This window comes from Falco punctatus, assembly GCF_963210335.1.
Source record: "Falco punctatus genome assembly, chromosome: 2".
NCBI lineage: Eukaryota > Metazoa > Chordata > Aves > Falconiformes > Falconidae > Falco > Falco punctatus.
The window spans coordinates 119,969,325-119,996,718 of record NC_137581.1 but is presented as its reverse complement, the minus strand read 5'-3'; the positions used below and the strand labels follow the sequence as shown (position 1 = coordinate 119,996,718).

The window sequence follows — 27,394 nt, the reverse complement described above, 5'->3', positions numbered from 1 at the left end:
TGTTCTTATGTCAACCCACGGGTTTTACCTTTTCCTGATTCTCCTCCGCATCCCGCCAGGTGAGCGAGCGGCTGCGTGTGATTCAGCTGCTGGCTGGGTGAAACCATCGCAGGGACGCTGTGAGGAATCGGCATTTGGGTTACAGAGCGTTGTGAATATTGCCTCTGACACGGCAGCATGCCCTTTGTCTGTGACAGGGAGCCGTGCATGCAGGCATGCTCCACAGTGAGTTTCTCCTTTGGGGAAGGCTGGGAAGGGGAGGCCGCCAGGGCAGGGGAGGGGGACATTTATGATGTGCCACAGCAATTCCCCAGCCCGGCGGCCGTGGGGCCGCTTCTGTGTTGCAAACCTCCTCCCACCTGAAGGAATCCGCACTGCAGAAATGGAGGGGGGTTCTTACGAACACCCCGATACTGCATCGTGGTTTATGTGTGGGGCCCTGCTGGTTTGGGGGCTAGATGTGAAATGAGAGCCATGTTTCTTCCCCAGAGGAATACCTCCGGCCACCCCTCTGGTAACAATCCGAGTGTTTGTATCTGACCCTCCACGTTTGGCTAAAAGCAATGTTTTGAAAAGCACAGATTAAGTCCTCTCCATACTGCATGTAAAAACATTTTTGACTAAGTCATTTTCAACCAAACAGTGCTCAGCCAGGGCAGTAAATCACACAAACAATGTTAATCACTTTTCGGTCATGTTTAATGGCCTTAAATTGCCTTAGAAATTGCTTCACCTAATTTTATTTCACTGAGGCTCTACGAGGGGTCCAGCTGCAAATAACCGCTCTTGGAATCAAGGCTGAATTACTGCAAATACCTTGGTAAAGGTAAGAAGGCAGATCCTCAGATCATATAAATTGGTGCAGCCCTGCTGATGTCTGTGATGTTATGGTGATTGATACCAGCAGGGCCATAATACACTAAAGTAAATGGTCTGCAGTTTTAAATGCCTGCTGCTAATGGGTCCCATGGTAAATCAGCGGCTGACTTGTTAGTTTCTCTTTAAAATGGACTCAGAAGGTACCTTAATGGCAAACACCCACCCCCCCTCACCCCCCGCTTAGCAGAGGGGTGGCCAACACAGGTAGCATCGTAGCCGATATAGTCCATGTTTGCATTTAGACGTAGGGCCTGATTTGCCACCGTAGCAGGTGTGTGTGCTGGTACACGATGGGTCTGAGAGAAAGCCTGACCCCTAGACCAGCCCAGCTGCAGCTCTGGTTGACCCGAGGTGAGAATACGACTTTCTGTGATTGGGATCTTTACCTGTCCATCCCTGAGGTACTGAGAATTAAAGCCTGCAAGTAACTTCATTTCTACCTTTCAGCCATCTCAGAGTGAGCCTACAAACAGGCGGCCTTGATACCCTTCCAGTGCAACTGGAGCGAGGGAAAGAGCTACTGAACCTGGATAGCAAGGAGCTTCCTCACCCTGTCAGGGTTTTCAGGAATTCCAGTATTTTTCCTGTGTCCCACCAGGGAGGAAAGGTCCTTTTAAAACTTGGATGAAAAACTCCAAAATAAAATCAAGATGGGGCCAAACTAAATATTTTACTTTAATAATGTTCTAAGAGTATATTTTGCTTGTGACCTTTCTAAGCGCTTGCCTCTTTTTAGTACAAAAGGAGCGTGGGGTTTTTGCTTGTTTCCTTCGATTAGACAATAAAACTTTTCACTTTAAAAAAATGTCAAAACAGCAGTTCTTAATCATTCAAAGGTTCTTTTGATTTTTTTTTTTTAAGCTGAGAGATTTGTTGAAAACAAACCTTTGCCATCAATCAATTCCAGTTTTGACAGATGACTGCTTTTTTTTTTTCCTTGTGGGTGGAGGGAGAAGAAAAGTTTAGTCCGAAAATTCCTGACCACTTTGAGCAATTTTTACATTCTTTTTGAAAACCTGCTGCCTTACATAGGTCTCAGCCCAGTTAAATAACACAGCACTGGGCAATGGAGGTGCAGGAAGTGGTTTGTTGTATTTTTTTTTTGAAGCTCATTTTTAAATTAATACTTTAATCATTTTCTTTTTTTTATCAGTGACCAACATGATTTATAAAGCCTCTAAGTGATTTATATTCTGTTTGCATGATTTAGTGTCCTGAGTGAATGCAGTTTGGCTGAAAATGGCTTAATGAAAAATGGTTTCTTTATAGCATAGATGGAGCTTAATCCATGTTTTCAAAAATCATTCTGATTAAAGCCTTATAAGGATCAGACCAAGGCACTGTCTGTTGCCAAGGTATCTGCTAGAGATGTGGTTCCCAGGGACAAACCTAAAGGCTTTACGTCATGAAAGAAGAGAGTTACTTTCTGAAATACGGTGGTGATGAGACAACTTTATGGATTTTCAGCTCAGAAAGCAACACAGCAAGGCTTTAAAGGAAAAGCAGGGAAATAAAACCAACCTGATTAAAAAATTAAGAAAAAAACCCAGAGAAAACCAGCTCAGCTGATAGGTTATGCCAAGTAAGATCACTGCCTTTATATTAGTTGTACAAAATCTATATATACGGCCCCGAGGAGAGGATGCCCAAAGGTCATGCACAGAGAAAGGTGTCCTGCCCACAGCTTCTGGGCAGCTGTCCTCGCATCGCTCCTCAAAAGGTTCAAATACTCTTGGGTAAGGTTTTAAAGAAATGAGCTGCACAGAAGATGACTTTGTCGGGGTGGTGATTAGAGATCACATTTTGTTTAAAAGTGCCTCATCTTCATTTAAGTGTTTGTTTACAACACTTCTCTGCTCAATGCCACAAATATTGAAGGGTTCCTTGCAGGCATTTGGGTTCCAGGAAGTGGAATGAAGTTAGAGGATCTATTGTTTTTCCTTCGGCTGGAGGCTGTTCTACAGCGCAGGCTTTGCAGGCCCACAATATACCCTACACTCAACAAAGTTTTACTTTTTTTTTGTGGTGATAGAGGCCACAGTTTGAGGAAAACCAAGCAATTACAGTTCTTCAGTTGTGTCCACTGACAGCACGTTTGTTACAGGGGCTTCAGCACAACGCGGCACCTGATGCTGGCACAGTTTTGTGATCGTCACCCATGAGCAGTGTTCCCTACCTGATGGTTTTGCTTTTTGCACACCAACTTGATAACGCAAGTAGGTTTTTGGTTTTGGTTTTGTGGTGGTGGGTTATTATTATTCTTGTTTTCAGGTCAGACACCCACACATGAGTGTTATAAGCTTGCACCTGATTTTGATATGGCCAATAAAAACTGCAACTCCACTGATCTCAGGTAAACCACTTATCTGCATATAGCATGACGTGAAAGTAGCAGAAATCTGCTCTTAAGGGATGCTGCAGAACAGGCTGTGTCAGGAAGCAAAGCTTCTGGAACCTGGCTCTCCGGAGCACAGGAGCAATATTCCCTGCTCGCAGGGGCTGTCCTGCTGTGCAGCTTTGGCAGAGGCTTTGCAAGCACAGTGGCTCTTCTAACATCACAGCCAAAATATTCTCTTTTTACTGGGCTTTCCTGGAGAGAAATGCAAGACCCTTCTCTCTTCCCACACCAGTGGTGAGCCTCTGGGTCCACTGGGTACATTAACATGGGCATGTTAATCTGTGCATGCCTTTAGCACTGGTCTGGCCTGTACACGTGCATAAGCCAAAAAAGCCCCATGTTTCCAGATGTTTAGCAAACACTTGTGGGTGTCCAGAAACCACAGAAAAATGGCCTAAGACCCCTGGCTGCTTTAGCTCAGAATTTTCAGCTGGATAAAGATGTGCCTGGGGAAATGTGGGAGGATGGCACTTTGTACTACCTCACCCTTACACCCTCCATGCCCCCCCTCAGACTTGCCAGAGTTACACCACTTGTAACCAGGGTGTAACCATGTGCCCAAAGACACCCAAATAGCAAAACATAGGTGAACCTGCCCAAACCCTACTCGTCCCTCTGCAGACAAAACATGATGCTTTTGAGGTACCTGTTGGGCATCAGCTGCACTCTAACCCATTTACCTCAAATTCCGACTTCAGCTTCAGGTGTTGGAGGGCATTCTTCCCTCCTCCACACACAGGTTTCAGCTTCTGCAGCGGTTCGAAGAAGGAGCTGCACCATGGCTGCAGAGGGGTAAACATCTGCCCATCGAACCTGCTGCTTTTCCAGCCAGCACCTTTCTCACCCAGCTGTAAATCAGAGTGGTTCTGTCGAAGAAGAGTAATGTGCAGCAGGTAACAGGAACAGACCAAGACTTCATGATTATTATTTTTTTCGCAGCTTTATACCTTACTTTGTCACTTGCATCCCTGCAAAGTGATTCAGAGTGGAGCTCGCAGAAACAGTGTTAAGTATGTGCATTTAATGTGGTGGTGGTGCGCATGATTACTCCGGGTGCAAGCAGTAAAGAGAGGCTGGGGCCTGATTTACAGTGTTTTCTATTGTTTTTACACTGCCTTATCCTTCAGCAGCTGTGCTTGGGTGACTCTTGGTGACTCATGAAGGGAAACTCGAAGTCAGGCGGCAGAATTACATGGGTAGGTTTGATATCTGAGGGGTGTTGTGTGGTCAGGGGATGAGGAGAACAGGCAGGCACGCGGGTGAACTTTCCACAGGTAACCAGAATAAGCAACAAATAGGAGGGGTTAAGTGCCACAGAGGGCATTGTCTCCTAAATGGCTAGTGAAAAAATGACTAAACAATAAGAAAAAAAATTAAAGGGGTTTTATCTTGGCATGCAATTCAAACAAATCCCTTAAGTTGCATGTTTGCTGATCTCTAAGCGTATGTTTAGATGCTCCACTTAGTAAGGATGAACATACTTGTCTCAGTGCTGAGGAGAGGCTTAGATGATGAAGCAAATGGTGAGGTTATTTTCCCTGAGGCAGAAGAACTTTGATTCACTTTTCACCTTCTTTTTCAACAGCCTGTTTATTTTCATTGAGCACTGGCTTGAATTCTTGTGTTTTGGCAATAACAGGCTGTACCGCCCCTCGTTCCTCGGGTTGTTCTCCCCCACCACTGCCACCTCTGAAGTGAAGTCTGTTTTTTGTACTTGCTGTCTTTGGGAGTGGAGGAGTTGCTGACAGAGGTAGCTGCTGATGGTTACTGAATGTGTCTGCTTGGTTGAAAGTAAAGAAGCATACAACAAATGTTAAAGGGGACAAAATGGATTATTTGTTATTCCTGGGGGGATTCTGCACGTAAAGCTATGCCCCAGAAACCTATCTGGAATGTTAAATGAAAGCCAAAGGCCCCCCACAAGTGTTTTACCAGAGAAAAGCTCCTCACAGTGAGGGCCTTTGAAAATTAGAACGGAAAAATAATATTCTACAAAAGAAAAATTCTCCTAAGAAAACAGAAAGCAAGGAAATGAAAAGCACAATGGGGACTGGCCACAGTACTTACGTTGTGAAGGATCTATCAAGCAAAATGCTGTTAATACAAAACCCTGACATTTTTCACTGTACAAATACACATGCACACACGTTATTTGGAGTGGCCTTAGGTTTGCCTCAAGATCATCAACTGAGTCTTTAAATTCAGGCAGGGGTGCTCGCACTGCCGTGCACCATCCTAATGGCCTTCCAGAAAACTGCTGCCTGTGTAGGTGCGTAGGTGCTTTCTATCTCCCTTTCATTCTCCCCCAAAACTGTAAGGAAATCTAAGAAAACATTAGGGAGAAGAACGTGTACCAGTCAAGATTCGGCAAAATTATATTATGGTGTTTATTTTCATCTGCTTTTGAGGTTACCCTGTCTGTCTCCTCCTCCTCCCAGCTGATCCACATGATCCTACGCAGCAGAGCACTGTGTTTAGCAAAGAGTCTTCTTGCTGTGTTGATTTAAACACCAGCAAGGTTCTGCCCCATTAAATTCAGTGAGGATTCATCAGTAAGATACAAAGGACATGGCTATTTCCTTGACGGCCCAGGGGATCAGCATGACATAAACACAAAGCTGTGGAGTGATAGACCTGAAAAGTTATTCTAAAAGTATACATAGCATTAATGACAGTTGTACTGACTTATTGTTTGCTGATATGCATACTGTGTGTATGAGAAGAGGCACCATCCTTGTGTTTGCTCACTCATAAGCCTCCACGCTGAGATTGTTGATGAGTTTACCAATTGTTGCCAGTCCAGGTGTTGCGGCAGTGACCAGACATCTGGATGGGCCATGACAATCTCCAAGTAATGCAGCTTGTCCCAGTATCCTGAAGGAAGTCTTTGAACACAGTCTTGTACTGGGTTCTTCTGGGCACAGACCCTTGCTTAATTTTTTCTCTCGAGCTGCCATGAAAAGCATTTATGCATTTTCAGAGGGCGGCACGGAATGACAGAAGGCATGTAAAACCCCTGTCCCAGCCTCAGTGTCGGATCCCACGACTGGGAGGTAAAGGGCAGAAAGGGCATTCTTCCTCTTATATGACCTGGTGCCTTCCATCCATCCCTTAAAAAAAAATATTAAAAAATTCTGCTAAACTACACTGAGCTCTGTTCCATTAAAAATATCTATACTGTGTGTTTGACTTTTAATTGAGAGAAAATGAAAAGGTCCATGAGAGGGCTATGTATCGACTGCCAATGACTGACTGCAAAACGGGTGTCACGTCTGCAGACAGGCAAATCTTTTCAGGCAGAAGTGAAATTCGCTCACTAGATGCACCATAAGGATGATGACAGTGGATCTGGACACATGCCTACCAATAAGTGAACTGACACCATCGATCCATTTGGTAAGAGTCATGAACAAGCCTTCAAATTGCAGGGACATCAGTTACAATGCCTGCTCTCCATTTGCAACCATCCGATGGCTTGCCTGGTTCACTATAATTTGTAATGCAACACATTCTTGTGTAGTTATGAACTCAGCACCTCAGTCAAAAATAAACGTGTGTGTATGTGTGTATGTAAGTGTGTGTGTGGTGTGTGCTAATACCTGTAAAGCAATGCTTTATAGGTGAGACCGATTCCTCGGATTTGCAAATTAATGCGGGCATTCTGGATAGAAAGACAGATTCTCTGCCCTCTTCACCACAGTTATTTCTAAAAGCCTAAACCAGAATATGTGCCATGTGGAGGACATGATACCCCAGAACCATAATAACTCTTTTTATATGAAATGAAGTGTATTTCAAACTTCTTCTGTGCATCAGCTCAAATCTGTCCTAGAATGTGGCATACTGAACAGTAGAGAGCCTTCAGTAGTATAAAATTGTGGTATCTACCCAACACAAGTTTTTAATCCATTTTTTAGTGTTTGGAACTGAGTTGTTTATGCACATTTTTTGTTCATGAATTAAACCTGGCATGTCTTCATCTGCAGGACTCCAAAATTGATAGGAGTTTTTTAATGAAATAGGTAAGTATTTGGACAGTAGATACCCTAGGAAATGTTAGAGTGCTTAAAGAAAAGTTGTTGGTTATTCAGTGAAATGAATCAATACCCTGCCAAATCTGTAATGAATCAACACCTCAGCATGAGGTTAGGAGTATCCATATTCTATAAACCCCGCGGTGCGTTGTCTTTTGGAGTAGGCATAAAACCCATGAATAAGCTGACTATTAGTCATTAAAGAACCCCAGGGAACTTTAAGCATAGAGATCTTGTAACAGATGGTCTGGGCAAAATTCTAACTCATGTCTGATATTCATCTGCTGGTGTAAATCAGCGTTGCTGCCTTGGCTTTGGTAGTGCAGTAGAGCTTTGCATCAAAAGGTTCCCTGGCTCTGCTTGCCAAAATGGTCCTTTGTTCTTTTAATTGGATATGCTATTGCTCTTCCCTTCCCCTACAGCCAACGGAAAGCACCTTCCAGTGCCTGCATTTGCAGCTGATGGGAACCAAGGAGTGAATCTTCTGAAGGTCTCCTTATTACCTGTGGTCAAGTTATCTTCCTAATTTTCTGCGTGCTGTGAGGACTTCCACAGGAAAAAGTGATACAAATACAAAGGCTTAATCACCTGACCTTAAAGCCAGCTTTTTTTCTCTACATACCAGTAGGGAAATAGAGGGCTGAAGGTGAATGTCAAGTTCCACTAAACCACATTCTTAGCGTTTTAATACTCACTCATCCTGGTGTGTATAATTCAGCAAATTGCAGAGCAGTGCATAGTCAGGCTTCAAGTCTCACCTAATGCTACTGAAAAATTCAGTAGCACTCATAAGACACTACCTAACTGCTAGTTACTGCACCAGAGTATCTGAGATGGACAATTAATTACAAGGTCATAATTATAGTATCTCAGATAGTATTGCTGATAGCTCAGCTTGGCTTTTCACTAGTTGGTGCTTTTCTGATGTGGTGATACCCAAGCAAACCACTGTGAAGATAAAGCAACGTGCATGTAATTTGGTGCTAAACCATCACCTAACATTGAAAGTGCAGCCTTCTGAAGCTTCGGCATAGTGTGGTGTCATCTGGTGTTTTGTGCCATTGCAGAAGTTCCTAGAGCATCATTCCAACACTTCCCAAGAGAATAAGTTTAGAGGCATTACCTGCAGCCTAGCTTAGACCTGCTTCAGTGCCCCGAGAGAGCTGACCCTTTCACCAGCACTAGCTAGAGGGGAGCAGCTGCAGTGCATGCCTCCCTGAGCAGGACCTGTGTTACGTACGTGACGTGTGCTCCTTTGGTGGCTGGGACCAGCACACCGTCTCACATGAGGGCTGCCTTCAAATGAGCAGAAAGATTGCCAGCAAGGCAACCAGAAACGGAGAAATGATGGTTCCTAGAAATGGAAAATCCACACAAGCAAGTCCTGGACTGGAATAGCAAAGCAAAACCGTACTCTGGTGGGGCATCACACTGTTTTCTCCAGGAAAATGCTTGGCAGCAGAAGGAAGGGAGGGTACTACCTACCTCTGCTTTATCATATTATTTTTATAGCTAATTATTATAAAATGCTGTGCATCACAAAACCTGCATCAGTGGCATAGAAGTTGTTCATACCATTTCTTCTTTTCACGCACGGCACTGTTCTGTGAGGACCAGTGGATGTTCCAGAGGCGAGATGGAGTTCACCTAAGAAGACTCAATGTTAAATAACTTTCACAGTATTATTATTTTTATTACTGTAGTGCAGGGAAGCTGTAGTAATAGAACAGATCCCCACTGTGTTAGGGACCTTACAAACAGACTACAAAAAGACAGTGTTTTCCCCAAAGAGTTTAAAACTAATTAGCCTTCTGCATTCCGGACATGGTCTCTGTACCTACAGCAAAGAAAAATCTTGTTTGCTTATTTATTTTGCCTGATTCAATTTGGAATAGACAGCTCAGTTTATTTTTCCATTAAAAAGATGATGCCAAACTGAGTGCTAACATACATGAACTACAACCCCTCTGTTTTTAATAGGGGAGGAAGGAGGTAAATACTTGTGATTAATTTGGCTCATCCTGGTTGAAAAACAATACAGATTTGTCTTAACTGGCCATAAGTAGAGTGAATACTTCAAACACAAGCAAGCTACCTCTCAAGCTGTGGGTGATATATTATCTAGAATATGGTATGAAAAATTAGCCAACACATTTACCATACCCTCTAGGAAGCCCTGTGATTAAATTTAACATAGCTGACCTTGTTGTCCTAAGTCTAATGAGCCAGAATGGATAGAAATGTCCTTGATCCAGCTGGTGTTTTTTAGTGTCAGACTCTAGTCTTATATAATTTATCCACCTTAACCCCACCAGTGGTGCAATCGCTTAATGCACTGGCCTGTCACCTTTCAAATGGGATTTTTGGTCTGCTTGGTGTAAAGTGAAATTAGACTCAGCTGCTTGCAGAGGCAATGATACGGGGCTTCAGCCTGAGAAAGCAAAGTCTGGGGTTTGCTCTGAGACTTGTACTGATACAAAGGCGAGGGCTACCCGCTACCTCATACAGTGAATTTCGTTTCAGAAGTGGAGGGAAACACCTTGAGGACAGCTTCTGCAGGAGCTGCTTGTCGCAGCACACACGAGCTCACTTGCACTGGGATCGTTCTGTTCTGTGACTGCTCTTTTAGCTACGGTATCCAGTTTCTACATATTTGTGCATGACAACCTAAGTATTACACATCATGTATCCAGTACATGCTGCCTAAAACAAGCAGAAGCAAAGGAAAGAATTCTCAAACAAAAGGATTACGAAATGCATTTTTGCTGCCCTAGTTACATTTAAAGGCTAGAGCCGTAGTCCCCACTCTGTTAAATCTGCCTTTACAGCCAGGAAACAGGCATACAATTTTTGTAGCAAAATTTTAAGCTCTTTCTGGCATATCAGATTTTTCACCATTAAAGAGATTCCCCTCTTTTCTGTGTAGATAGATCCTTTCCCAGAGGTGCAGAAGACAGCCAGCTTTGCCCGGCCAGAACTGGCCAAGAACCCGTAGGCTGCAATTAGCATGGCTTCACTCCGGCTCTTGCCTATTTAACACTGGCTGACGTTTGCTCTAGGAGAGAATGAGACAACCTTCAAAGTGCCTCTCCTTGTGCAAACAGCTGAGACAAACTGTTTGATTAAGAGCTTGTATCGAACACAGGGACCTGCTTAAGCTCCGATTTGGAAAGCCAGTTGGGCATGAGGCTGAGAGGCGACAGCTCCCATGGATCGCAGGCATGTCTGTGCAGGCTGTTCCACTAACATCTCAGCAGCTCTTCCCATTCCCGCTGTCCACCTGCAGCCGTGCACTCACGGGAGCAGCCCAGGGCAGAGCTCTGCAGCCCAGCAGAGATGCCCAGCCTTCCCTCTGGGCAGTCGGGACATGGGCAGGGCTGCCATAGCTGCCACCCCAGCCACCAGCCAGCATCCCATGCTGCCACCTCCTTGACCTTAGAGGCCAACCGGCAGCAATGCAGGCTGGACTGAGCTGGTACGGTGGAGGGTATTTTTTCTAACAGAAAAAAATCACACCTGTTTTTTTACAGCCCAGAGGAAGCTGATAGAGTGAGGCACAGCACTACCACAGCCATTGATGCAATTACTTCTGCATCCTGCCCTTAAGACCAGCAGAAACCTTTAATGCAGCCCTCAGTTTCTTTCTTCTTTCTTGCCTCTCACACGCTGACTTGGTAGGATGTGTCCTGAGGAAGGTGAGATAATCTTCCACAAGGCTTGACCCAGGACCTTTTCCATTAGCTAGTGCAAAAATTATGAGGATTTTTTTTTGCTGTCCTAGAGCAGGAGCGATGATGTGCCTGAGTTGTTTACACTGAAGCACATTTTAAATGCCTTCTGAAGCTGGGGACATTCATATTTAAAGCTGAAGCTATGCATTGAATCATAGCAGCCGTTATAAGTTGTATGGTGGGGTTTTGTTTAAGCTGTAAGCTGTCCCCTGGGCACTTTGTGCATCTGAGATGAGTCGAAAGGGAGGGTTTGACAAACTTTTCAGCAGGGAAAATCAAAGCAGTAAGTTAGCTGGCTACTAGAAATAAGTATTGTTTCTGAGCATACCTGCGTGCTGGAGCACTTCACAAAGCATATGAGACACCCACACATCCTTCTTGCTGTTCCACATTTTTGGAGTCATGACTGACTCAATATTAAACTCAGGTTCTTCCTAATTCTCACATTGTCTATAATTAAGGACACAGGTTTACAAAGCACAAAATTATTTCAGGTTTCTAGAGTAGTATACTATTCCTGTAAAATGTCCGGTTGATTCAGAAGAGCTTACACTTAAATATTTCCATGCCTTCCTGCCTACTGCTGATCATCTGATTATATGTGTGTGCATGTGTGTATATTTATATATATATATATATATATATATAAATGCACATATAAGTGGTTGGTTTTTTTAAAAATCTTTCTTCCCAACTATTTGGAAACATTCCCTTAGATTTCTATGGAGGCAGTATGATTTCCCAGGCCAGTGCCTAGGAGCATTTCTCCATAAAGGAGTGGGATGCCTGATAATCAAGAAATTTAAAAAAACCCACACACAGCAGAAGCCACAGGGAACTGCCCTTGCCTGTTGCTTCAGCACGGAGCTGGTACCTGCCCCTGGAGGGTCCCTGTGCACTTGGTCTTTGCTGGTGCAGTGTAAGATCTCCAGCCAAACAGGTAAATCATGGACCATGGGGGGTCTTCCCTCAACGGGGTACAGTGTACTGTTTGAAAGCAAAGCAAGGCAGGGGTGGGAACCTTCAGAAACCTGAACGGCAAGAGAAGTCTCTGAAAAAACACAAAGGCGGTGCACAGTGAAGTTGGTGGTCGATGACCTAAGGTGAAATCCTCATTGATGGAGGTACAGCTGTCAGTTCACTTGAGCCAGAATTGTGTGTTCTGCATGTGATGGTCTTCATGGAGTGAACTTCAGGCATTTGCAGAACAATATTTTAAGGTTGTATAGATGTCTGATTTGATTTTGAGATGTTTAAATGGCTCTACAGGGCTCTGACCTGCAGTCTTGTAATCGCCGATATTTAATCGTTGACTTAGTGACCACACAATCGAACTTCTGCAGCAGAAAAGAGAGGAGACTCCCAGTCCTGCTGCCCACGTTGCTGCCTGCTCTTCATGGAGTCAAACCAGCAACTTCTAGAGCTGGATTGCTGCGCCTGCACGTTGTGTACTGAAGTTATTGCAGGAGCTGGTTTGTTCAGACCCTTGCACAAGGTGTCATGTGGGTATAAATGGAGGAATTAGGTCTGCCTATTTTTTGGGACTGGAAAACAACTTGAACAGTCTAAGAAAGCTTTAGTTTACAAGCAGTCTCAGGTTCTGCTAGCTTAATTTTTCTATTATTTATTTTTGTATGGGGATGGGAATCCAAGAGTGGCTTTTTGTTCTTTTTATTCTTCTGGTGTTTCCTTGGCTTGTCCATTTTGCTTTTTGGTAGCCAGCCACAGTAGCACACACCTCCCCAGCAGTTTTTCTTGAGCTTGGGTTTTGGATAAAGCATGAAGCCCCAGGTCCAGTGTAACACTAGATCGTGTATGTCCTCTTCAGTGAGTGCCTTTTCTGTTTGAAGTTTAAGTTTAAGAAGCTGTTCTTACACTCCCAAGTTAGACTCTAAAATATTTAAGCAGGAGCATAAACCCCTCAAAGCACTGCAGGAGGGCTTCCATTCTCATCCAGAAAGGTGAAGGACCTGACCAAACCTCCCTAATTTTGGAAAGAGCGCCTTTGACTTCATCCAGGTCCAGATCAGAGACAAATTAAGGGGTATTTTTCTTGCCAGGCAGCATTTCAGTGGTGATACTGTAACTGTCAGGCTGAGAGAGATGGTGGAGGGAGGGCACTGAAAGTAAATGTCAAAGGGATAAAATATGGGTAGGAGTAATCTAATTTTCCTTCTTTGTTGGGTCAGTTCATTTCATCTCGAAACTGAATGCAAGCTCAGCTCCCAGATCTTTGCGAAATCATCCAGACATAATGTAATTTGAGAAAATAAGTGGTCCACATTTTCTTGATGTGACAACATATGGATATTAGCATTTTTTCATTTCTCCAATCAATATACGTAAAACATGCAGAAGGAAAACAAGTCATGCAATAGGACTTAGATTATTTTTTAATACTGTCAAGATCTTATCAGTCAGCAAATGAGATAAAAAAAGGGTAAGTCAGTTTGAAATTGCATTGGATGGCAGTGAAACAGACTTTCTCCTCCTCTCTATTTGTGTCAGCTTCTGGATTTCTTTTGTGTAGGACTTCTGACTTTTTAGTAGGCACTGGGAATGGAAAGAGAGAAGGACTCTGCATTGCTCCTCTGCAATCCCATTGCAAGAGCTACTCTTTTAATTTCCCAGAGGTTACCAGCATACTAACATCTTTTTTTATTTTAATTTGAATTATGAAGAGTAGGAGCAAAGGGATCTTGTTCAAAGAGCAAAGAGCCTTTTTTTGTTGTTGTTGAAAAGGAAATTCTTCACAATTAAGAATGTCTAATTAAAAAGTCTTTATGTTTTTTGTAGGGGGGTTTGGTTGTGGATTTTTTTTCTTTCTTTTTATTAGCTCACTTCATACATCAGTTTCTCTGACGTGGCCAAAAAGGACAAAATTTACTGTGTAATTGGATTGCAAAATATGAAAAAAGGTAACGGTCTGTATTAAGTTATTATTTTGCTGAGTTTCCAAGTCTTTGTCCACCTAAAATGGTTCAAGAGTGGCAAAAGAATTAAGGGAATATAATTTGACTTTGCTGTAAAGAAAATATTAGAACACTCCTGCCCTCCAGCAAACAGTACAAATAACAGAGGCAAAAAATGCTAAGATACAATTAAGGAGATACAATACATGTATCTCAAACTTGTAGTTAGGGCTGACTTAAACAGAATTTAATATACCAGACACATCACATTGCAAGTGAATTCTCATTTTGCCAAAACGCTAACAGATGTTTAATCAATAAGATGGACCATAAAGGGCAGCACAATTAGTAGGTCTGAGAAATGTTCTTGTGTGATGTTAGAAAGCTGTAATTATGGACCAGATCTCATAAGTGTTTTGCACAGATGACACATAATACCAATATTCTAGCTTATAGGAAAGGCTGCATGGCACTTTTAATACGATTACAGGCACAAAGAGCCAACCACCCTGATCTTACAGAACGCAATTAAACAAATACCAAAACTGTCACTGAATTAAAAAGAAAGGGGGGGGGGGGGGGGGGGGGGGAATAAAAAGGGCAAAAAACCAGCTCCTTGGACCCAGTTTTCTGGTTGTTTTTTTTTAACATTTTTACTCAGATGGACACAGACAACAACCCCACCTCCCCAGTGTGCTTCCCCTCATACTTTAGGACAAAAGGCTCAGAACGGCACCATCCTCCTCCTCACCTGGCAGGTGACGTACAGCTGGTACGAGCAGTGATCCTGCCAACATGGGATGCGGCAGGAGGCCCCAGCAAGAAAGGGAGTAGCCAGAGCAGATGGGAGCATCCTGACGGTGCTCTGATTTAGCTGGAGGAGACAAGACCTCTATGCCTTGGGGCTAACATGTTTTTATATTACACGCCATGATGGCTGGGCTCCCCACTGATGAGCAGCACCTCACAGTCCCTATATGACCTGTTATGTAGCTCCTACGGTGGGAAGGAGAGGTGCCCTGCACTGGGAGCAGCATGGAAAGGAGGACTATGGAAAAAGCAGTGATTTTTTGACAGCGTGAACCTGCTGTCAAATGGATAGCAACCTGGGAAATCACTGGGTTCATGGCTGTGATGTGAAATTTGGTACCCAATCTTCCCCTCAGAGCTCTCTGCTTTTGACTGAATACGACTGAAGAGTGGGGGCAGTTCAAAAAAACATTATCCTTCTGAAATAAAATGAAAGTCCTAGTTGAGCATCCTGCTCTTGAGTTTCTCTGGCAGAGAGAAGCCATTGCTTAGACAAGTGTTTTCCACCACATGCAGAAACACAACCCGCCTAAATTACCAGGATTTCAAAAATGGTGCCTTTGTGCATGAATTTGAGCTTCCATATTTAATGATTTGAATAGATCAGTGCAGCGATGTTCAGCAATGTGGAATTGCTATACTTAACCTGTAATTACAGCTCTTTACTGAAACTCATAGCTGGGCTGAAGCCCTTCAAATCTTAGATTAATCAGACTCAGCACAGCACCCCTGCCCATAAATTCCAGAAAGGGAGATTTATTTCAATATAGTGAATCATGCAGGTTTTGGCAACGGTCTGAAGAGTATATTTTGTCCATGGGGAAGTGAAGGAAGAAATATGGTTGGATGGATTATGTAGAGGGAAGAAATATCCCCTTCAAAGGCATGTTCTACAACTTAATTAATAAATAGTCAACCGATTGGCTGGTGCAGTGATAGGCTTCATTGTAGCTAATGAAGCTTCATCAATGTATGCCAGCTGAGAATCTGACCAATAATTTTTCATGTAAGATTTATAAATAGTACAGAGGAAATACATTGTCAGAAAATATGAACAGTAGCCCTATTAATGCATACTTTTAATTTAGTTATTCTCAAAGAGCATACATCTCATTGCCACAGGCCTGAAGTAGCGCAGGCCATTTAATCTGGTGATGGATCTTCTAGGTGCATCCCATAATGAGTGTCCCGTTAAGTGCAGTCATAGGCTAATCCATGCATATACATGAGGGGTTTCAATGGTCGGCAGGGCCGAGGCAGCCCCAGTGATGACAGCATTTGAAGCTGCCGTCGGTTCACTCTGGATGGCAGCCTTCTCCCAGCCAGCTGGGACACCCACCACTGCCTGGGAAGAGGACCTCCATCCTCACCACCTGTCAGCGTGCACCTCAAAGAGAGAGGAATTTGGTCCTCAAGTGGGTGTCTCAGCTTCTTAGCGTAAGCCAATAGCTGACGAAGAACAGGTGTGGAGGAGGACTAGAAGGATAACAGGATAATAAGGATAACAGGGAATAAGGTGTCTGTCTTGGGAGAGGAGACTGGGAAAAGCTTGGCGTGTTTAGCCTAACAACAAGAAAGCTGAGATGGGCTCTGATTGCTATCTATAACCTGGGGAGGATAAACACCAGGGAGGCAGGAGAGCAATTTAAGCCAAAGGACAATGTTGGCACAGGAACAAATGAGTCTAAACAGGCAATGAATAAATTTTGGCTGTGTAGGAGAGGAAGGTTTCTGAGCACCTGAGGAGGGAGGCTCTGGAGCAGAGGGGACTAGTGGGAGCTTAACTCCTTCTGAGGCAGCATAGTGACCTGGCACAGGGGCACATGGCAGCCCTGAGCTGGACTTGGTAACCCAGGGGTCACCTCCCATCCTGTCTACCCAGAGTCACGCCTCGTGCGCTTCTCCGGGTAGCACGTTCTCTTTCATTGGGAATGTCGGCAGCCTTCAGGTGTTGGGCACACCTGCCTTCGGTAGGAGCTGTGCTATTTTTCATAGAATCTGCATAACTCAGAAATTCAACTTACCCTGTGTATAAATATATATAATTTTAAATAGGATGCCATTTTAAATAGTATCAATTTTCATTAAATTGAAGTAAAAAAGCAGTAAAAGAGTCAGAAGTTTGAAAAACTGATAAAGAAGAATTTAATGTAATTCTCATACTGATTTATTTTCATAAAAGCCTTTTTGGAAGCACTCAGACTGACTGTAAAAAACATTTTTGGATTACTTTTGATTGTTTGTTTCATGACCTTGTATTTTTTTCTTTCCAGTCAGTACATAAAAAATAATCTAATTTAATGTAACTCATGACAACAGACTTAAATTCAATTTTTCTGAATGGGAGCTCCTTGTAATATTTGAGATGACATATACTACTTGGGCAAAATAGCTGGGTTTTTTTAACGTGTTTTGTTTCTTTGATAGTCTTTGCTGGTGATACCTACAAGTGTCTAACTGTCTGCATGTATACATATATGCATACGTACATATGTTAAATTGCTATCTACATAGATATTTTTTTTAATGTGTTAATTTTTCCTGAACTCTTTCAAGCAGAGACAAATTTAGTCTCATCTGTGCTTTATTAAGTTTTTATCTCAGCTATAGTTACCAAAAATCAGATTTCAGTGCTTAAACTCATCGAGTTCCAGTTTTATCGAGTACTTCTCAGTTTAGGACATTTCCCTGGTAGGATGCGGGCACAGGTTCAGCCCCTCCCTGCTGAGGGCACCTTAACTCCCCAGCACCTCTTTTCCTGGTGATGTGTCCTAACACTCAGGTTTGTCATCTGTGCAAGAGGCTGGGGATGGAGAGCTGTTCTCCGCCCTTCCTGTCGGTGTTAGTCCCTTTGGGATAAGCAGTTGGGTCCCTTATATTTTAGCATCCTGACAGGCAGCTACATAATGATTTGTGTTCCCTCGCCAAATATTTCAGTGTGGTATTCCAAGGGGAGCACTCTGAGCAGACGAGCCTGAGGGAGGCGTGCTGCAGCATGCACTACTCACCCACCGGCTGAGAAAGTCACTCCAGAGGTAAGAAACCTTGGGTCAAATCGTTGCTCTGAATCTTTAAAGTACAAAATAATAATAATAGTAACAATAACAACAACAACAATAATAATAATAATGATGATGATGATGATGACGACAATGACCTATTTTAATCTGTTTCCTATTTCCACCTGTTATAAATGGGTTCTTTATTATCATTTAGTCAAACCAGTATTTATTCCCCAACTCGACTGCCAAACCGAACAAAACATTTCATGCCAATGCGTGATGGGTTCCCATACATTCTTTCATGGTTCTCTGTACATTTGTGTCCAGTCAATTGCCGAAGCGCAGGAACTCTATACCATTTCATACATCACAAGTCTTGGGACGTGCAGGCGTTACACAATTCTTACAGTAGAAAGATATTTGAGCTAGCTTTAGTTATCTTGGGTACTGAAGCAGAATAGCCACATTAGCATGATACAAAAGTAGAGTAAATTAGCCCTGGAAATGTTGCACCCATTACTGTCACTACCAATTACAATAATTAATGTTATTCATCTCTAGGCAGCAGATTAAAACTGAACTAACCCATTAGTAACTGAATGTCATTGTGACTGGAGTGTTGTTGGATTGCCTGCGTGAAGGTGGTGATTTCATTTCAGTTCCTATTGGCAAATGGCCATGTTCCTTAAATGAATAATAAATGAATACACAACAAGCAAAATCTTGGCTCCCTGGAGCTCTCCATTAACTGCAGTGGTGCAGGACGCAAACACATCTGTGTCAATTATTGAAAACTTTATCATGATACCAGATCTTTCTGGTTTTGAATGCAGAAAGGAGTGGAGGGTTGAACGGATCATGGAGACTGAGGTGCATTATTTCTCCTTTGAAAAATCCCTCCAGAATGAGGGTGTTCACACACCCATTTTTAAGTTTCTTAGTAGCTGGATGCATGTCTGCTCTGCTGCCACTTGTTTGTACTTTTTTGTGTTTGTTTATTAAATGATTAGTTACAATAAATACACAACATAAAGAACTAGTCTGGAACAGAAATCACCCCTCAGTCACAACACATGTATTACTATAATTAGATTATTTTATGCATTTCTGTATAAGCACACACTAATCAGTTCTACAACACGGTTCCAAAAAATAAAATCAAGTTCAAGTTTTAGAGACCCTTTAGTGGCAATTTGCTGGGCAGCGCTAGCGAAGAAAACCTCAGCCGTATTAAATTCTATAAATAGCTACTGCAATTAGACAATAGTTAAGTCTCTTTAGCTTATTTACTTCATCTGCCTGTAGGGTGTTTTCCAGAACTGACCTTTTTCATCCTTATACTCTTAGTTCCTGTTTAACATATCTGCAGGCGAGCTGACAGGCTTTGAGCCCCTCAATGTGGTCGCTTCTTGCTTGCCCGTTAGTGAATGAGAAACAAGCAGGGACCAGTGAACCCTTCAAGGAAGAAAAGATGACTCATGCAATTTATTAAAGATAACTATGAACAGGCTCTGCATGAAGTGTGCATCTCTACATCAGTTCCTAGGCTATTTGCCAGTCATGGATTGGGATTTTAATTCCTCGAGGACTGGATTTTTCATTGTGGTTTCATTGTTTCGTTTTTTTAACATGACTATTTCTACACAACGTAGTTTCTGGCCTAGAAATGCACCAGAATTTTAACCCTACCGTCGAATTGACAACACGTAGCTGTTAGTTTGCAGAATGTTAAATAAATATTTCTTTCTTGTGTGTGTTGCTAGACAGTGTAGCCAAGATGAAGAATTAACCTTGTGGTCCTGGCAGAGGAGTGCTGAAGGTGAATGAGTGCCCTCTGTGAGCTATGTACGGCACAGTTATCATCACCTGGATGAATATGGAGCAGAAATTACTTCCTTTGCATCACACTTGGGTGCCTGGCATGCCAGTCCTCCAGAAGATAAACTCACATGGAAGAAAGTCTACTTTTCATTTGCTTTCCAGCCATGGCACCCGATTGCTGCATGTTTGTCCTCTTTTTTGACCTCCTCAGCATATAGTCATGTCCTGTTAGACTCTTAGGCTGTCACATAAACTGAGCAAGACATATTCAGGTGTGGAATTTGAGGGAAAATCAATAACACACTGATTAGTGCACATGCCTCTCAAATGCCCAAACTTTCAGGCTGAAGTCCATGAGCTCTCAGAGACAGGATAAAGGTGTAAATAATTATTAGACTCCAACTCCAAGCTGCTCCGAAGTTTATCTCTGCATTTTGCAGTAAAATAATATGGTATTAATAGAGACACAGCCTTCTAATTGCATTATATACATTATGTTACATTTGAGTCTTGGTAAAGCAAATTAATCAGCCATGTCTAAAAATAATGACCGTGGCTCTTTAAGCTAACTGTGCATCTCAGTCATCTAAAATGTAACTCCTACGTGGTCTGCAGTATTGCCTGTGCTCATAGACAAGCAAGATGTTCATGCTGCAATATTTAGACTCTGTAATGCTTTCAATATGTGAGGTGCTAATCTGCTAAGATGCTCCTGATAATCATTTTTTCTATGCTTTATTTGTTCTTATTAAATTACTGAAACCCCTGGGCTGGGACTTTTGAATATTTGCCTCTGTCCTACATAATTCCCTTTAGCTCCAGGAACTGACCCATGGGATGAAGCTTTAGATCAGAGTTTTGGATACTGAGGAAGATTTATCTGTGTCAGCCCAGGTGAGCACCAGAGGTCTGTCTAGGGGGCGAGATGAGAGGCAAGGGCTCTTCAGGGTGCACAGGTTTCCAGTGGCAGGAAACATTATGGTGACAGAGCTACACACATCTCTGTTCCCCACCAGATTAAGACGGCTTTAAACTCTTTTTGGGACCTCCTTTGAGGAGACTGCCAGAATGTAAATGGCTTGTCTCCCACGTGGCCTGCATTCATCATCTCTGCACAGGTCCTGCGAGCCTGCACAGCTCCAGCTGGTAGCCGGTGGCTTGGGCTGTGCCAATAAGAATATATTAGTTTTCTGCAAGGTAGATTAGAGCAGAAGGGTATTACTTTTTCTCCCGGTATTGCAGGGAAAGGACATGTTTCACAGCCTGTGCCAACTGGAGGAGAACTCTCCTGAGACTGCCCTCTATAAAGGAGCTTATTTACTCTCCAGCAAAAAAGTTACCCAGCAGTCAGACTCCTGACTCACTTGCCGTGCTCTTAGTCCTGCCTGTTCGGTGCTGCCAGGTCAGTAAGCTGCAGAGAAAACCGACCGCAGAGGCATGGGTACCATGGGTACCACAGGGCACGGCTCACTGAAGCTCTGTCAATGACAGAGAAAAGTTTTCCGTTCTTAACGCAGCAGTAAATCCCGTATTGTGCAAACTGCATTTAACAGCGGAATGGCACCCCACCTCTTCAGCACGGGGCGGTGGCATGACCTAGTGGGTAGGGGAGCTCTTGGTAATCCTTTCTGCTGTTTTCTTCCCTGCAGACACCAAAATGCAGCTGAATTCACAAAGTCCTTGTTGGGATTTTCTTTTTCAGTTGCCTCTTTTGACAAGACACAGCTGGCAGTTTTATTCAGCATCCATCAGTACACCAGTTGCAATGCCTTGCTGCAATCTTTTTGTATCCATTGTTGCCCTGTTTTCTGTTGTGCTGGCTGTAAATGAATCGATTTGTGCAATTAGCACTGGAGCTGTAAAGTGCCTAATAACAGGGAAAACAGGAGCCTGTGTGCTGAGGAAACTAGATGCACAAAATGACGCTACCAGATTGAGGGGTGTCATCTCGTACAGCGTCTCATGAACAGAAATGGAATATACTTATTGCAGTTCCAAAGTGGTTGGAGGCATCATAACGGTAAAGCTCTTGACCAGCAGATTCGATAAGTATCTGAGAGGTACCACTGATGAGAAGTTTAATGCAGGCTTCTGTGGTGTGCCATTCGTCTTCACTGTAAAGTATGTGCTTGAGAATCCGCAGAATTGGTGTTTGAAGTAGTCGTTGGCTAATACAGAACCTTACATAATGCTAAGACTGTCCAAGGACATTTTTACCCAAATGAATGGGAATTGTTCGGTCTGTCTTCAAATGAAAAATGACGATCTGGGCACTTCACTGGCACAACAGGAACGGCACGGGAGGGCACGCAGGGAGAGTGCAATTCGATGGCTACGGGGCTTGCATTTGAATCCTGTGATAGCTGGGGCATAAAAGGAGGCACATGCTAGACACAAGCCGCACATGAGTGCAACTAATAGCGTGTTGCAGAGACCCAAGCTTTCCAAAATACATGCAGAAAGTGCAGGGCCGCAGGTCAGAGTGACTGGTCTCAGCTATATCGTGTGGTCCAGCTTGGCAAGGCCTCTTTTCTAGCCCACGTGGGTTTATTTTGTGAACAGCAGACATCGTGCTGGGAAGGTGTTCTGGCTGGGCGGTCCTGGAGCCCCCATCAGGAACCTTCTGCTAAAATGCTGTCCTGACCTTTAGAAAGGGTCTCGGACCGATGTGCCCATGCGTGGCTGGATGCATTTAGGATCCAGCACCGGTATCCACTAAATAAGATTTCTCATGGTTTTCCACGGACTTCAGCAGAACTGCTTGTGTGTAAATGTTACTCAGCTGTATGTAGAGTGTCAGAACCTCAGACATGATGGACAAGTTAATTATAAATAGGTCAAAATGTGATGAAGCTCAAGTTGCAGTTGTGAAGTTTGTGTTGGTTCTTAAATATTCAGGCTGCTGTCATACGTGGACTGATTGCTCTAAGGTTACGAAGCAAGTCTCTAATATTTATGACATGTCTTGTTCACTTCTTCTTCCTGGCACTGTCTTAAACTGATGGAGACAAGGTGATGGATCTTTTTTTCCAAGCACCTATAACCCTTGTATCTTAATGTTTGCTCAGTGTAAATGTGGAAGGCAAGGATTTGAGGATATACACTTTAGAGCTGTAAAGTCTAGAAGAAATCAGCTCTTACTTTGTAGTAGGGATGCACATACTCGATCCCATGCAAATACTCACTCACTGTGTAAGTAATTCCACATTCTATACCAGAGGACCTTTCCAGTTTTGCTTTGTTCCACTTTTCCTCTTTGTCCTACTCTCATCACACAAAATTCTTTTAACTACAGATAATAACGGGTGTATGGGAGGTAGAATCCTAGACTGAGTTATTTGTATGTCAAGTAGCCATTGTCTTTCAGCTTTGAAGAAGAGAAACAACCTCATGCCTTTAGCTTTGCACTAACACACAGCTGACACAGGCTGCTCCTTCCATCACCACCGGGTTAAAAGACGTTCTGATATTTATGAATGCACAAAGTCACACGTCTCATTTATCTCCAGACCTGAGGCCCCATTATCATGTCAGCTCATTTGCTCAACCTGAAATCCTTATGGAGAGAAATTAAAAAAAAAAAAAAAAAGTGTAACAGAACAAATATCCCTTAATCAATTGCCCTCTGACATCTCTCACTCAGAGGTTGGGGCTTGCAAAATGAATTAGTGTAATAAGCTCAATATGTACAGCAGATGGCACGGACATTATAATAAAAGTAGATGAAATAAAACCTCAAATAATTTGTAATGATTTATAACTATTGATCCCACTAAAGCATTTCTGTTCCTTCAGAGAGAGGAGTAAAGAAGGAAGCATTAGCTAGGTGCTTCAATATATGTTGTATACTTTTTTCCCCTATGTACTGAGTTGAAAAAAGCATTGCACATAGAAAATCTCTAAGCATTCAGGTAAAAAGCTTTTTATATAAAAGTTTAAATAAATTTGCTATCTATTCCAAGGAGTTTAAATAGGATTTTGAAGTGATATTTTAAACAAAACTGCTTTATGAAGTGATTTTTTTGGGGAAAACTACATATCTAAATCTCTCAGCTTTATGGGGCATATCCATCTGCATCAGTCACATTGCATTATGTTGTTTCACAAAATGTCATAACATCTTATAGGACATATTTTTTTCTGAAAACCACTTTTACTTAAATGGTAGGGTATGCTGTTCACAAGAAAAGCAAGAGTAGCTGGCAAGGTATGACAATGTAGAGCTGAAGGGAAAAGAGAAAAACCAAAGACGAGAAACTTAATTTGACTGTCCCTTAGAAATAATACATTCTGAAGAAAGCGGTGGGGGAAATCTGAAGAACAGTATACCTGCACGTGTATTAGCAGATGATAAAAAACGTCTAAACCTTGATTTGGGGAAGCTCAATCTCAGATCCCAGCTCAGAAAATATTTTTTTTTCTAATGAAGGCTGCACATATGTCATTGTGATTGCTACAGTGAGGAGTTTCATTTCCAAAGCTGAGAAGATGGAAGAAATAACATCTATTAAAAGTTTAAGTGTAACTGAGTTATCTGCTGGTTACGTGCTTCCCAGTTCAGGGAATTATTTGCACAGCTTAACACCATCTTTAGGCTAGCATTTGTTTAATATAACTGACCTCGAAACTACTTCAGCACACAGTGAAAGCTGCACACTAAATTTAAGCTCTCATGTAGACTTAAAGCCTTGTTAAATTATTTAACCTATTCGTGTAGCTAAGAATTAATTTAGGTGAAAAGAACTTGCATACCCCTGTTAATTTACAAAGCTTAACAATATCTCCTATACAGCAAACGGGTGAGTTAAAGAGGGGGGTTTTATTCACCCAAACACCACTGATTTACGCAAACAGCTGTAAATCTTCCCCTTGCTGAGAGAAGGGAAACATTCAGACCACTTGGGCAGGTCCCGCGGGTATAAACATGGGCACTGATTACTGGGGATGAAGGTTACAAGGCTGTGTGCTTAGCTGCACCGTGTAGGACACCACGAGGTGGGGGCTGAATAGTGCCAAAATTAGTATTACTGGGTTTATTGACAGCTACATCAGCTATGTTACGCACTTTCCACAAGTATCTGAAGTTCCTGATTGGAGAGGAGCGTCTCATTCTGCTCGGTGCTGTGCCACCCTTTCGAGGGTCGGCTGCTGGAGACAGCCCTTGGCTGGAGTCAGGTTTGCACTCCCAGATACAACTAAAGTCTGTTCAGAGGAAGGGAGCACCTTCCTTAGGAAATGTTGGTGCTGTTTCTATTTTCCTTGGTTAAAAATGGTCCCACGTTTTTTTGGGGTTTGTTTTGTTTTGGTTTGTTTGTTTGTTTTTGGTTTGTTTGGGTTTTTTTATCATTTTCAGTCAAAGTTTGGTTTGAAGTTGTTACAGAATCATTCTGCTTTTTGTGGATAAAGATGCTGTAACTGAGAACTAATGGCATTTTTTCTGACTTGAAACTCCAGTGAGAAACCTTTCCTGAAACCTCTCCCTACCCGAACTAATCGGAAAAGGCATGTGGCAGGCTGTCATTACAACACAGGAGAGGAAAATTAATAACTAAAGGAGGCTGCAGCACAGGAAGGCTGAGGCTTTGCTGCGTTCACCTCCTGGCATGCTATTTTTGCCTTGCTGCATGCTGCAAGCCTCGCATCCTTCTGCCAGGTGAGCAAAGGTCCCGCAGACACGGGGGCAAGAACGGCAGCGAATCCTACTGCCACCATTGCCCTGCAGCAGGGACTGGGCAGGCTGGGCAGCGCGGGGGAAGGACCCTGGGGCTGGGCACCACGTGGGCAGGGGGCTGTTGGTGGGCCGGTCCCTGCCCCGGGCACACAGAAAGCAGCCGTCCGCACCAACCGGCGCCGTGACGGGTGGCTGCATCTGCGCCTCCAGAGCGCGTACAAGGCAGACACAGCTACATTTTTGTCATTGGGGTGGTTTGTCAGGTGGCCTCCAGGTCTCTATGGGGAAATGTGCAGAACTGTTCACAGTACTCTGCTAGACAGGCTGGCAGGCATTTTCTGTCTTTATTGGCGTTTAATTTTGTGGAGCTGTATGCACCACAGCTTTCACACCCAAACACCCAATCCCTTCAGCTAACAAAAGTTTGGTAATAAATTAAAAGTCACCCCTTTTGTTGTCAGTGGTGTGACACCTCACGATGACCATCATGTTTCCTGCTCTGATATAAAGACCCCTCTCCCCCTTGCAGTGTCCCGTGCCCACACCAACTCTTTGCTTTTCTGGGGGGTGCCGTGAGGCAGCCATAGACCCACCGTGGCGGGTGGAATCCTGCAGCAGTGCCAGGTGTGGTGGGATGTGCCATGATCTGCCAGCACCAGGCACCCACACGGCTCACATCAGGCTGACCTGTTCCCCCACAAGGGACCCAAGGAACAAGTGCCCGTGACATGACTCTGTGCCAAGGACACTCACCCCAGCACCAGCCCACCACGGGCACACAGGCTGTGGCAGGCGAGCAGGGGAGAGGCAGGCAGTGGGCGCTGCTCTCACAGCCAGCCTGGTCCGTGGCCATGCCCAGCCCACAAGGAACCATGAGCTCTGGCTGCCCCTTGCCAGAGTCGGCATCTGGCACGAAGCTGGCTTTATACGTAGTGCAGTCAAAACAACAAGAACTGGGTTTTGTCCAACCAAAGCTTCCTTTTCATTAGCATTTCAAGTACGAATATTACTGAGCAATGACTATATGTCGTTTCGGAAGGTTCATTTGGAAACAGATGGATGGGAGGAAACTGTCTCAAACTGTATTGGACCAGCAAGCATGGTTCCACAGTAAGGAGGTTAGCCATGGATTTGAAGCGCCTATTTGAGTTGAGACCTGCTACTGTATTTTAGGCTACCTCTGTCTTCTGACCCAGGCCTGCCTTCCATGCTTGAACCTGGATTTTGCAAGTGGCTTTTGTTGCAAGACCTTTGCATTCTCTGTTTTCTTGATGCATCCCCAAGCAAGTAGCCGTGTACCTGCTGTCTGCTTCCTCACGGTATAATTGCTAACCTGTGTCACAGCTGGTTCTGTAAGGTTTGCAGCGTGAACTGGCTGTGCTGCTGAAAAGGCTTTGTTTTCCAACACAGTTCTTTCCATTTAAAAGTCATGATGTGAATATAAGGGAAAAGCATAACCTTATCTTCCTTTTTTTAAAAAAAATAAAAAAATTAAAAAATCAAAGCAACACATACAAACTTCTGCCCTCAACCCAACAAAACAAAAATGGCTACAGATGAACCTTTAGGAATGAAGAATTCAGCGCACATTCTGAACAAAACACGTTTTTCATTTTTTACGAACATTTTACCTTTTCCTTTCTTTTATCAAACATTTTTACTACCTTTCCTTCCACATATTTACCCTTCTGTTTAAAGGGTTTCTTGTAAGCAGCTTTTAAAAATTAATGTATTAGAGAGAAGCAAAGAAAACAAAACACCCCCACCCCAACATAGCCACATTTAGACTGTAGGAGGGTGATTTTATGAAAATCCTTGGGACATTGCTCACAAGAGAAGCAGTGGCTTCAAGGCTGATAATCTCTGTGCAGCATGATAAAAGCAAAATAGCGTTGGTTGAGTGCCGGGAGTGCTCCAGCTGCATCCTCCTGCCCTGTCCGAACCCTCAGCACACCCACGTTGACACAAGGTGTTTTTACAATAGCACAAAAGGTGGTCACTGAGATAATTCCTACTTTTCCAGAAAAAGAGAAAAACTCCACTCCTGTAGCTTCAGGAAATGAGAATTTTTTTTCTTTGCTTTGGGATTCTTAAATGCTAGGAGTGGCAGAAGACACTGGCAGTTTTGAATGACTG

General features: G+C 43.3%; 2 long non-coding RNA genes across 2 annotated transcripts in view; one reads left to right on the top strand and one right to left on the bottom strand.

Moving 5' to 3' along the window:
• LOC308059107 overlaps nt 1–19,658 on the top strand; it is a 31,381-nt gene extending 11,723 nt beyond the window's left edge. Inside the window, exons 2-3 of the long non-coding RNA XR_013926135.1 lie at nt 60–17,799; nt 19,530–19,658. This is a non-coding gene — a long non-coding RNA (uncharacterized lncRNA). The remainder of the gene's footprint in view (nt 1–59; nt 17,800–19,529) is intronic.
• Nucleotides 12,666–27,394, bottom strand: part of LOC308059109 — a 42,282-nt gene continuing 27,553 nt past the window's right edge. The window contains exon 2 of the long non-coding RNA XR_013926137.1: nt 12,666–27,394. This exon is cut by the window's right edge and continues 17,706 nt beyond it. This is a non-coding gene — a long non-coding RNA (uncharacterized lncRNA).